The sequence below is a fragment of the Chlorocebus sabaeus genome, chromosome 12 (genome assembly GCF_047675955.1).
Source record: "Chlorocebus sabaeus isolate Y175 chromosome 12, mChlSab1.0.hap1, whole genome shotgun sequence".
NCBI classification, from domain to species: Eukaryota; Metazoa; Chordata; class Mammalia; order Primates; family Cercopithecidae; genus Chlorocebus; species Chlorocebus sabaeus.
Genome location: NC_132915.1, coordinates 15,684,949 through 15,698,962, shown reverse-complemented (window position 1 = coordinate 15,698,962; position 14,014 = coordinate 15,684,949).

Sequence of the window (14,014 nt, the reverse complement as noted above, 5' to 3'; positions counted from 1 at the left end):
CCACTAGGTTTATGGTAATTTATTATGGCAGCAGTAGAAAACTAATGCAGACCATTTATATATAGTGTGATTATTGATATAGTTGGGTTTCAATCTACTTTATAGGTTCACAGCAAAATTGTATGGAAGGTACAGAGATTTTCCATACATCCTCTGCCCTCACACATGCACAGCCTCTCCCGTTATCAACATCCTCCACCAGAATGGTACATGTGATGGACCTACATTGGCACATTATTATCCAGAGTGTGTAATCTACATTAGGGTTCATTTTTGGTGGTGTGCATTCTGAATCTTCTATGATATCTTTTTTCTCCTTTTGGAAGGCTTATTAGCAATAACTTTCTTCAGTGGTTGTAGTGGTTGTTTTAGAGTTTACACATCTTTAATTTATAACAGTTTTTTTTGGTTGTTGTTTTTTGTTTCTTTGAGACCGAGTCTTGCTCCGTTGCTAGGCTGGAGTGCCGTGGCGCTATCTTGGCCCACTGCAACCTCTGCCTTCTGGGTTCAAGCAATTCTCCTGCCTCAGCCTTCCAACTGGCTGGGATTACAGGCACAGTCTGCCATGCCCAGCTAAGTTTTGTATTTTTAGTAGAGATGGGGTTTCACCATGTTGGCCAGGATAGTTTCGATCTCCTGACCTTGTGATCCACCCACCTTGGCCTCCCAAAGTGCCGGGATTACAGGCGTGAGCCACCTCGCCTGGCCAACAGTCTGTGTTTGATATATCACTTCCCATAGTGTTTCTCTCACATTCGCTTGGCTTATTCTATTGAAAATACCTGTTTAAGTGTATGTCTCCCTGGATTTGTTAGAACTCTTTTGAATGCAGGTTGATAGAATTCCAACCCAATGTAGCTTAAATAGAAAACAATGATGTGATGGCCTTGTATTAAGTATTTGCTAATCCCTGAAACAAAAAATGTAGCCATATGGCTAGAAATGTTGATGGGCCAGATTGGGTTGTGGACTTATCTCTAGGATAAGAAGGGCACTGGGTTGAATGCCCCCAAAACAACATGACGTAGGGGTATAACTCCTGGAAGATCAGGGTGGTTGGATGGAAAAGCATGCCTGAGAAATACTAGAGTTCTCATTGTCCATATATTCCTGAAATCAGTTTCTTTAGGACAGGTAGTATTTTAATTATTTTTTCTCATGTAAGTAATGCATCATTATATTATCTGAGTTTAAAAAGATAAAACAGTCTCCATAAGTCTAAATACCTCCCCGATCATTCCTTTCTAGGAGGTAAACTCTTCATGATAACGATTTTCAGTGTGGTATGCATTGCATTCTGTGCTGTGCATTGACCTAGAATATTTATAGTTTATTTATTCATTTTACATAAAAAGAGATCACATTATGCATGTTACTCTGCAGCATGGTTCTTTTATTCAGCAAATATCTTGTCATTCTATGTATAATAATGCATATAGATGTACTTCATGCTTTGTAACTGCTGTGTAGTATTTCTTTAAATGAATAGTTCATATTTTTTCGATTGTTGAATATTTCCTATTTTTTATTATTAACAATGCTGCCATGAACATCCTTCTATATGCTTTATTGTGCACATTTTCAAGTACTTCTCTCGTGTATATGCCTAGAAATGAAATTTCTGTGTCAGACTGTTCACATTTATAAAACATGTATTATTATTTATTTAAAAATATATATATAGTTTGAATAGGAAATAAATGCACATGGTAAAAAAAAAAAAAAAAAACAGCAACAACTGAAAAGTTATGTAATGAAAAGTAGTCTCCCTCAATCTTGAACAGACTCGGTTGGTGCTTTACTTTCATTGCATGTTAAATATTATAAGCCAGCTATTAATATTTTAAATATATCTTTCAATTTGTGTTTGTCTAATATTTCTTCATGTTTAGTTTCAGGATATATGCCTTTGGTATAAATAGCATACCAGTTAGTCTGACTTCTTCTCATTTTATACTGTCAGGTGATACATGGTTTATAATCCTATTTCTGATGTTTTTCAGTTTAATTGCTTGTTAAGTGTTGTCTACCAGCCTTTAACATTGTAAAGTTCTCTCTTCTTTTTTTGTAATTACTGTTTTGTACACTTTGAGACTGTATAAATATTTTATTTGTCAAACTTTTCATTTATTCATTCATTTATATTCATATGAACTCACGGTTTTCAATTTTATTTAGTTAATTAAAATCTGTTACTATCATTATTTATTTTGATGTTCATATTGTCATAGGTTTGAATAGTGGGAGCCCCTTCAAACTGACATCTGGGTCCTTTTGACATATCTCCATCATTGTTTGAACATTTTGTTACTTTGCTATCCAGCAATATATGTTCGGGCCATCTTGTATTTTTCCTGCACAAATCCTAGAATTAGCCATTTCTCCAAGATACCCTAGTTCCATTTGCTGGAGAATGATATTTAGAAGCCAGTATATGGATACTAAGTGTGTTCATTGCTATTGGGGTATCAGTGCTCCCATGCTTTCTCAGTGTACAGATTTATCTATCTATCTGTATATAATATGTGTTTATATTATATTTATTTCTGTACCTATCTATATACACTGAAAACTATGAGTTCATACCCATACCTTAAGTTCTTACCAAATATCCAACACCACAGTGTTCATTTTAGTTTTCTTTCTCTCCCTCTCTTCTCTCTTTATCCAGCAGTAAGAAATCTAGCTCTTATTCTTCTTAAAACAGGGAACACTTGTGATATTTGATAGACTGATATTAATTCTTTTGCTCACTTGGGGTATACTAGTGGCAGTAATCATGCAACATGAACGCGTGGATGATAGAGCTTTATTTGACAGTTGAATCTGAATATATCCTCTTAGAACATAACAAGAGGCTTAAAATCTCTAATTTCACATTTGTAGATATTTATACTGTGTTATCACTACCAAGAGAAGCAAAATCCTAATTTGATATCTCAGGAGATAATTATATTATTATGCTTTTTAAAGCATAATGATGAAAATGAATTATGTGATATGAAACTGTCTACAAAATATCTTAGTGACTTTACATATTTAATGACAATAATAGCAACTGATTTCAAGGTTTAACTATGAGCAACTCTGAGGGTGTATTTTAAGCATTTATTTAAAACATTTTCCCTTTAGTTGGAAAGTGTTTTTGATAATTGTTTAAGTGACCGCCTACCATTTTACTTTCCAAGATTTATGGTTAACATTAGAATCAGATCTAAAACGTTATATACTTTTCACATTTATATGTTTTCAAGTTAAGTAATCTTTAATTAAAGGTGATATTTGATTCATTGATTATCTTATATTTCTTCCTAATACCTGCAGATATTTTAAATGCAGTATCAACTCTTCTTTTTCAGGTTTTTGGCCTGACATTTCTCCATTCACACACTTGCCTTTTCATATTTTTAAATACTATATATTAATCTATGCTGATGAGCCTGGATGTCTCTGAACTGAACTCCAAATTTGTATATCACACAGTCTACTTCTATATTCATTTTAGATGTCAAATAGGAAGCTAAACTTAATATGTACAAAACCAAAACCTTGTGTTTGTTTCTTTTTAAGATCAGACCTTATCCTCTCACATTTTCCCCTATCTCAGTAAATGGCAACATCCTTCTTTGAGTTTCTCAGGCCAGAAACTCTGGAGTCAGCTTTGACTTCTTTCTCATTCTTATACTCTGTAATTGGTCCATCATAAAATTCTTCACAGTATATCCAGGATCTGTCCAATTCTCTTTCCTTCTCATCTGTTGTAGTGGATCAAGCCACCATCATCTTTTGCCTGAATTCTTGTAGTAGCATCTTAATTGTCCTCCTGGTTCCATGCTTGCCTTTGGGTCTGTTCTCCACCTTGAAGCCAGAGTGATCTTTTTCAGATATATATTGTATTATGCCACTTCTCTGCTCAAAACTTTCAGAAGCTTCTTTTTCAACTCAGAAAAAAGCCCAATAGCCTTTGAGTACCTTCTGTATGATCTAACGTCTCTCTATTTCTGTAGACCCATTTCCAGAATCTTTCCTTTACTTATTCTACTGTAGTCTCACTACTGGCCTTCTTGCTATTCTTTTAAAGTACCAAACATTTGCTTACCTCAGGGCCTTTCCAGTTGTTATTCCCTGAGGCTAGCATGCTCTTTACCATGATATCTGCCTGGCTAGATCCTTCCATTTTGTTCAGATTTCTATGCAAGCATAACTTTATCAGAGAAAGCTTGCCTGACCACCTAAAGTAAAATAGCACCTACCTTTTCAAACTTCCTATCTCTCTTATCAGGTTTAATGTTTCTCCATAGTACTTGTCACTGTCTAACATATTTTAAATATAATGTGTTATATATATTATATATATAATACACACTATATACTATATACAGTATGTTTACTTATAGCTCTCACTAGATTATAAACTCCATGCAATCAGGAACTTTTATTTTCTTAATATGTGCCTCCTGTGTTTAGAACAGTGCCTAGAAAGTGATTGTTGTTCCATTAATATTTGTGGAATAAATAAATAAATTAAAACTCTTTCTGAGAGAAAGAATCCATTGTGTTTGGATTTCAATAGTGTCAATCAAGTTAAGACATTTCCTGGTACTTTCTTCTCCTTTCTTTGCCTGACTCTGTCCTGGACGAAAGCAGAGGCAGCTTTGTGTGTGGAGATGGGATTGGATGGGGAAGAAATTGCAAGGTAGGCAAATGGAGGAAAAGGTCGTATCCTCTCCTCATCCACTCTAGGTCTCCCTGCTGAAAAGCACTGCCAATTTGGCAGAAGGAAGACATTTTAACTTACAGTGAAGTTGGTGTTTTAATGGACACATTGTACAGGATGTTTTAATTACTGAGCTAGATTATTCTTGGCACTATGAATGACTTAAAAGAAGAATATTTAAGAACAGTCTGGGACCTTCCCTCACCTAGTATTTCCTTCAAAGGGCAAGAGAAAGATAAATCTCCAGATTGTTTATGAAGGGACTGTGAGGGGAACAAATGAAAAACTTCCCCCTGCATCCTGTGGAGTTCTGCTTATTTGTTCAACCTAACGATTATCCTTCTATGTGGTCTTTATCACAGTGCTTAGTAATCTGTTTACCCTCTGTCTGCCTTACTAGACTGAGAACTCAAGAAGACAGGGGCAGCATTTTTATTAATCCTGTTAATCCAAGACCAAGTATGGTACTTGACATGTAGCAACCATTTAGTGTTTATTGAATAACCTCCCTCCCATCATCTTGATGCAAGAGTTACTTGAATGCCAAAAGTACTTTGAGTATGAGAAATTCAGTATTTCATGATACAAAGGAGGCAGAATGCTTAGGTCTATAAAGAGATATTGTGTTCCAAGATTTAGATCCACTTACCACAATATAAATTTACCATCACTCCATTCTATGGGAAAACATTTTACTTCTGAACGGTATCGCAGGGTCAGCTTTATCCTTCCCTTCTGATTCAAGCTCTCAGCCACCTAATCTTTCTCCCCTATTGCAGCAGGGCAAGTGGGCTTTCATGAAGCCCAGTGTTTGGAATAAATGCTAAAAATAATCCCCTTTTCTCCACATCTTATACAGCTGTGATTCTTCTTTAAAGGCAGAGCCTGAATCCTTACTGTTTAAAAGTCAACATCTCCTGTATTCTTGTGGCCAATGCAAAAAATATAACAATGTTTTGAAAGACTGTGGAGAGGGTTTGTTTCAGTATAAAAACGACAGCATTACTATCACTGTGATCCAGAGATGAAAAGTTATAAAACATTTTGACTCAAATAGATGCAACATGAATTTAATAATTTTCATGTGGATAATCATTTTTTAAACAAACTGTAGCCATGACTTAATCCCTCCTAGAAAGACAGGAGTGTATCTTCAAACAAACTGCCTAAGCTGTTTGTTCACAGTTTGCTTTTTGATTCAGCAAGATGGATTATGAGAGGTAACAACCAGAGCTGTGACAGCTCTAGCTAAATCCCACCTGGCGTTCCATCCGTCTCTCCTTTAAAAATCTCTCCAAGTTTATAATTCTACAAAAGGCTTAACGGTATCCACTGGAGGAGTGCCTTGGCTTGGGAGTAGGGATAGGGAGTGGGGATTTAATATGCCAATTAAAAAATTTATTGTTAATAAAAAATTCTTGGGTTGTTTAATTTGTAACCCAAGTGTAAATCCTATTTGACAATGCAAGCACTGGGCTGACAATGAAGTGAAGTAAACACTTAGGGCTCATCCCTCAGTGTTTCACTAACTTTAGTGAATCTTTTCTGGTCTGTGACAGCCTGGTGAACTTTCTTGAGGGACAGTGAAACTGCCATTTTTCTGGCCCTTAGACATGGTTTCGTCTATAGCACACATCCACAATCATATTGCTTATACAATACATATACGAAACTTCCTTCCTCTTATTATTATTAATCAACCTGTCTCCTTTCTACTGTGATTACCATCAACTTCATTTCCCTCACTGTGGCTAAAACTGTCAGTAGGGAGGAAATAAAAATTATGATAATGTTTTAATACCTGTTCTCACATGTATTAAAAGAGAAGAGTTCCAGAGAGAAGAGTTCTCAAATAGAAGACTAAATGGTAACTATGTATTCTATCACTTTTGTGATATCCTACAAGATACTTTATAGCCTTTTTGTTAGAATAGGCAAGTTAGTTGTTAATTGTTTAATGCCAGGAACTGTCCCCTTTGGACTGTCGACATATTGATAAGTCTTCATCACTCATGAACTGTGTAGCAGATAATTTGCCATTAATAATTAAAATACTGATGTTTAAGAATAAATTATTTTAAAAATGAGAGTTCAGTCAAAGCTAGCATTACAGTAAAATAATATTTCATTTACTTGCATTGAAACAGCAGAAAAGAGGGTAGGGTAAACATGGAGAATCCCATATTTCCATGACAGTATGATGTTTCTGGGAGTATACAAAATGTTAAGAACCACTGATTTAGGCCAAAAGGCCCCCAAAGGTAGAAGAAATAGATGGCAATATTAGTATAGACTCCCTCATTCCTTGTCATCATTCCCTGAATGGGAAGCTAATTCTGTGCTTCATACTTTCTTCTTGACGTTATCTTTGAGACTTGGTTTCTAATATATAAGTATTTAGCATACATTCAATCACACCTGCTAACAAGAAAGGGACACTATCAGTAAAAAACTATAAATCAAATCTTGCTTTGAGAATGAACTCTGGATTTCAGCCTACTCTATCAGACTTTATTCCTGTGTTGTTATTAAATGCCAATATTATTTACATCTAACTTTTTTTCACTTTATCACACACCTATAATGGAAATGCTAAGCAGGGGTACAGGGGAACAAGGTCTGGTAACCTATGGGGAAAAAAATTAAATCTGGCATTTGGTTCCTGGACCATTCAAGAGTTGTCACTGTCTAATATATTTTAAATATGATATGTTTAATATATATATATATATGCACACACACACATACATACACACACACACACACTATATACTATATACAGTATGTTTACTTATAGCCCCCATTAGATTATAAACTCTATGCCATCAGGAACTTTTATTTTCTTAATACGTGCCTCCTGTGTTTAGAACAGCGCCTAGAAAGTGATTGTTGTTCCATTAATATTTGTGGAATAAATACATAAATTAAAACGCTTTCTGAGAGAGAGAATCCGTTGTGTTCGGATTTCAATAGCGTCAATCAAGTTAAGACATTTCCAGGTACTTCCTTCTCCTCTCTTTGCCTGACTCTGTCCTGGATGAAAGCAGAGGCAGCTTTTGTGTGTGGAGATGGGATTGGATGGGTAAGAAATTGCAAGAAAATATGGAAGAAGTTAGAGAAGACAGCATTATGTGTGCTACAGTTGTTGGTAAGTTTCATGGAGGATGAGTCACCAGTGTAATCCATGATTCTTGAGGACCTATCATGGGCATGGCCCTGAGCTATGCATGGGGTAGAGCTTGTTTTTGAAAGGTAGAAAGTATTGATGGTCTCAGAGGCAGGGAAGAGGCATCTTGGATTGGGGGAAATAGGCTAAAAGAGTAGTGTGAAATAAGCACAGTGCATGAGAAAATTAGTTCTGGTGGATGGATGATGGATAATTTTAGAAAACGTGGTGGGACCATGCACTGTTTTGATAAAGGTGCTGCATTAGTTTGTATTTAGATAGCAGTCTATCTAAATATTGATGTTTGTATATAGTGTCATCTGTTCAGGATATTTCATTAGCAACATGTCTTTGAAACTTAGTGGGCTTGATATTGAAGAAAAGCATAAAATGAGAATATAGAATTATGCAAGTCTCTTTCTTTAGATCTTTGATGGGTATGTGCAATAAACTTAAAGCCTTTTTCTGTCCTTTGATTATTCAATTTAATTATTGTATTCCATTGTTTTAATATTTTTCTGTGGTTTCTATGTTTTGCACATTTCACACCATTATTTCACATCGTTGTATTTTAAGACCTGAGATTCAGGTACAATTTGTTGAAACTGTTACATTTTTAACAGTGCTTTAGGAATATATTGGAACCTGTTATAATCTTTTTTATTCTGTTTGCATATTTATTAGTGTGAATGAGAAATTATAGCTTACATATACGGTTATCTATATGTAACACCATAAATGCATTTATAAGTATATATATTGAAAGCATATTTCTAGCATCTATAAATGCCTATTTTTTAGTGTATACACATATGAAACCCATTTTCAATGTATGTATAGTCACAAATGTTTTCTATTGGCATTTGAAATGAAATTTAAATTCCATTTTGTTTTTCTAAAAATTGATCAATATAATTGATTAAATAATCAGCTTTCATCTTTTTGTGTAAGAAATGAATGTTTTCTGCTTTTACCTGATAGGGTCTTTTTAGGGTAGTTAGAGTTTGGGGATGGGGGAAGCAGCAGGGAGTTCTTAGAATAAAAGTGTTAATTCCCTAAAGAAAAAGAACTGAGAAGCAATGTAGTGACAATTGCTTGGCACTAGTCTAACAGAAGCAAGTTTTAACATGCAAATCCTGTTTTGTTGCTCTTGTTTTCCTGGTACCCAAACAAAAGCAAGATAATCATTTTCACCCCACCCACAACTACTCAAAATGGGCTCTAATTCAGTAGGAAAATAAAGACACTTTTCTATTTGCTTTTGAGAGTCTGAGTTCTTTGGAAAAGGGCAGAAAACAGGGAGGAAAACAAATATTTGTTAAGTGATAAGCGTGTGCCTGAATTATGCTAAATGATATCAGATACGAAAGAAAAATGCTAACATTTCTATAAACAGAGACCCACAAACAAGGCACATAGAGGAGACAATGAATAAACAAGGCATTGTTTATCTACAAGATTGGCATTGTACAAAATTTGGGGTCATAGATCCCTGATAATCTATTGAAAGAATAATACACAGTCACACATAGTTTGTACACAGTTTTGGCAGGGGAAGGGCCAAGGAAAAACCCTAACATAGAGGACAGGACTGTAATTTTAGGTCATCATTTCTTCATTATTTATTCAGAGGGTCCTGGATAAGGACATATACAACTGTTATGTTCTTTCGTAACACCGTATGTCTCTCCTTAGGTTTTCATTGTTGTAAGTTAGCATATATTTGAGTAATTATTTGCCAAAGGCTGTACCCTTAACTTGACTATAAGCTCCACGTGGGCAGAAATATCCTTGCTCATCATTTAATTCCCCAGGATGAACACAGTTCCTGGTCCATAGTAATCACACAAATATTGGTTGAATGAAACAATGAATGAATGTGGATTTGACATGAAATACGGAAGAAGTTAGAGAAGACAGCATTATGTGTGCTAGAGTTGTTGGTAAGTTTCATGGAGGATGAGTCACCAGTGTAATCCATGATTCTTGAGGACCTATCATGGGCATGACCCTGAGCTATGCATGGGGTAGAGCTTGTTTTTGAAAGGTAGAAAGTATTGATGGTCTCAGAGGCAGAGAAGAGGCATCTTGGATTGGGGGAAATAGGCTAAAAAAGTAGTGTGAAATAAGCACAGTGCATGAGAAAACTAGTTCTTCTGGTGGATGATGGATAATTTTAGAAAACGTGGTGGGACCATGCACTGTTTTGATAAAGGTGCTGTATTAGTTTGGATTCTTCTTAAGTAGATCCTGTGGTGAGTATTTGCGAGCAAGTGATTTCTTAAGTAAGTGCTTCCAGAAGAGATTTATAAGGGAGTAGAGGGAAGGGGAAGGAGCCAAGCAAGGGTGTGTGTATGTTTAGGCAAAGTCTCAGTCTCAGCCTGATCCTGCCAGGGAGTTCTCAAGTATAAATTACACCTCAGAGTACGTGCAGACCCAGGCAAGGGAGCCAGGTATTCACGCTTCCACTTTAGGTATTAACTAAGGGCTATTCCAGGGCATGTAAACTTCCAGGTCCTTCCTGTTTTCTCTGCAAGAGCAGGGATAAAGTAGCTCAGGACAAAGTATCAGGTGCCGTGGGCCATTAGAAGCAAAACACACTGATGCCAAAGGATGGACACACAGAAAGGTCAAAGTGGGGATGGGAAGGAATCTGGGCCGAGGACTTGCAGAGTCTGCTACAGGAATTCTAGCCTGACTTGATAGGCAACAGAGATCTGTCCCAGGTTCGCAAAACTGGCTGCATATTAGAAGCACCTGAGGAGCTTTTAAAGAAAAATTAATGACTGGGCTCCAGCCCAGATGAATTAAATCAGAACCTCTTCAGGTACAGCTTAGGCATCAATGGTTTTTAAAAGCTTCTCCTGTGGAATCAAATGATTGCCGGGATTATAGACTCTTGGATAAGGATGTGGCAGGATGTAAATAGTATTTTAGGGAGATATTTTGGTAGGGACTTTTAGCCTGGACTGAAGGGAGAAGAAACTGGAGGAGACAATGGAGTTTTGGCCAAAGGTGATGACTTAGACTGTGATGGTGGCAGAGCAAACGGACATAAAAAAAACAAATGTGAGGGATAGTTCAAGAGACTTACTAACTGATTGAATGGGAGAGCTTGAGGGGATGGAGGAGTCAAAGATGGCTTGAAAATGTCCAGGCTGGGAGTCTGGCTTTGAAGCAATGTCTTTGAAGTACTGTGACTCTCAGACCATGTGGAAAATTATATCAGCATAGCCCTTTGACATTTTCAGTTGGAAAATGGAAGATGCTATTATTAATGAGGAAGCTTCTCTCAGGGACTAGATTATTCTTTGGTCATGAATTAGACATGGTGTTAACACTTTCAGGCTAAAAGTGACTGTTTAAATCATATGATCCTTAATATAACAAAACTAAATATACCTTATGTGGCTTGAAAAATTTGTTCCCAAGGAACTTGGACCTTGGATATTCATAAAATGGTGTTCATAATTCCATCATACTGTGCTAGTGTCAATATTCCAGTTGAAAGTATTGGCATTGGTTAGTTCTGCTATTAATTTGGCTAAATATACAAGTTTACAGCCATCTATCTTTTCCTTTATAGTAGTCATAAATTGTAACCCTTGACCCAACATATATTACTAGATATAACTTTAGCATTTTATGCTTTTTAAATATGATAAGGTGCTTTTTATGTTTGGGGAGTGGTAAAGATAACCTTTATCTCAATACAACAATTATATAAACATTGAGATTTGCATATTTTACTTAATTGTGTAACATTTCTTTGTAGGGACAAAGTAAAAGATAATTATAAAACTAGTAACGGTACTCTTTTAATGTAATGCTTTCTCAACAATTCACATGAAGAATTCTGTAAGATAGTAAAGAAGGTACTATAATTATTTGCACCTTACAAATGAAATAGTTGAGGTCCACAGAGGTAAAATGTCTTACCCATGGTTGCTCAGCACAAAAAGTGGTAGAAAAGAGACTAACGTCAGAACATTTGTTTCCCAAGTGAAATCTCTTTCCTTTATGGACTAGCAGTGATGTCATTCTGAGGCACTAAAAAGTGATTCTTCTCAGTTCTGCTTCTCTCAGGTAACGATCATTTAGATTTGGTTATCTTGCTTCCTGTATATGAATTGTGGTGTTTTATTGGGAGCAGCAGCAGCAGCAGCAGCAACAACAACAGTTATCAGTTTGACACTATCAGATGTTAGTCGTTATTACTGGTACTTTGCAAACATTTTCTTTAATCTTCTTAAAAACACTATATGGTAAATAAATAATAACCTCATTTTGCGAATAAGAAAACTGAGGCTTAGAATGATGTTTTTCTTTGACAAAAACAGTTGTATTTTTTAGGCATTATGATTCAAAGCAAAGAAGAAAAGAAAAAGTGTATTCCTGATTTAAAGTTTATGCTGCAAACAAATATGGGCTGGGCGCAGTGGCTCACGTCTGTAATCCCAGAACTTCAGGAGGCTGAGGTGGGTGGTCACTTGAGGTCAGGAGTTTGAGACCAGACTAGCTAACATGGCGAAACTCCATCTCTACTAAAAAAACAAAAATTAGCTGGGCGTGGTGGCGGGTGCTTTTAATCCCAGCTATATTCGGGAGGCTGAGGTGGGAGAATCACTTGAACTTGGGAGGCAGAGGTTGCAGTGAGCTGAGATCGTGCCACTACACTCCATCCTATGCAACAGAGGGAGAGTCTGTCTCAAAAAACAACAACCACCACAACAACAAAACAAACAAATATATATTGAAACCATACTCTTCAAATAACTTTCTTATATGAATGTTTAATGTTTTACTTAGAAGGATTTCTCTTTGATTAGTTTTTAGTCCTGGGATGTTTAGAATACATTTTTCCTACTTTCCCTAAGACTCCCATTATTTTTTAAAGTATGAATATTATTAGGTAACGAGGTAATATTTATGATCAATTGTGAACAACTGTGGCTGCAGGTTATGTCTGTCTTTCATGTATATTGTTCTAGCTTTCTTTTTATGGTTCCTTCCAGGAACTTCCTCTTTAGCACCCTATATTTTCACCACTGAGATATAAACATGATCCAGTTTGACCAATCAGATTATTTGATTAACCAAGCCTTAATGATTGATTCTTTTAGGGATGGGCAAGTAGGGCTGTGTAATAAAGAACTTGGCCTTAGCTGAAACAGAGGTCTGGCCTTGATTCCAGTTCCTGGGAGGTAACTTCTAATCCTTTGCATTTCCTGCTAAGATTTCCTTTGTTATTCATGGTGGGCACCTTGGACCACAACTGAGAGTTTACGTTAACAAGGTGACTTCTGTAGGTCTTTCAGACCATGTGATATCAGACTGACATCTGGAGAGTATGGAGGGTTGGAAATTAAACTCTGTGGATAATTATTTAGTCAGTTGGGTCTACATCATGAAACCCCAATAAAAACTTAGGACACAGAGTTTGGGTTTTGTCATATATTAGTGCTGCTGGGGTAATGCACCTCTAAGGATGACGGAAGCTTCACATCTGGACCCCTCCCAGACTTCACCCTGTGCATCTTTTTTGTTGGTTGGTTCTTACTTGTATCCTTTTATTATAATAAGAATGTAATCATAAGTATAATACTTTCCAGAGTCGTGTGAGTTGTTCTAACAAATTATTGAACCTGAGGGTGATCATGGGATCTACCAAATTTGTAGCCAGCTGGTCTAAAGTGAGGGTGGTCCTGGGAACCCCCAAACTTGTGGCTGGTGTCTAAATGAGATCAACCTTGTAGGAACTGTTTCTTCTGACTTTGCACTTTGGCAGACTCACTGCAGTTGGTGTCTTGATAGACTTGGTAGTCTGGAGGACTGTGCTCTTAACCTTGAGTTTGACCAACGTTGGGTAAGGGCCAAGCAGACTATTCCATAGAATTGAGCAGAGTATTCCATGTGGACTTAGAGAGGGAAATTCTGTTTCTGGAAATGTTAAGCTGGAGATTTTAAGCTGGAAAGGTGTGGTTGCTTTGCTGGTAGCCATCTTGACTATCATGTGATGATAACCTGTGTGTAGGTTGTAGCCAGGTAGAGTAAGAATCATGAAATGGAGAGAAAAACATCCCTTATGATATTGTCTGAGCCCATTGATCTCACTGTACTAAAAGCTGTAT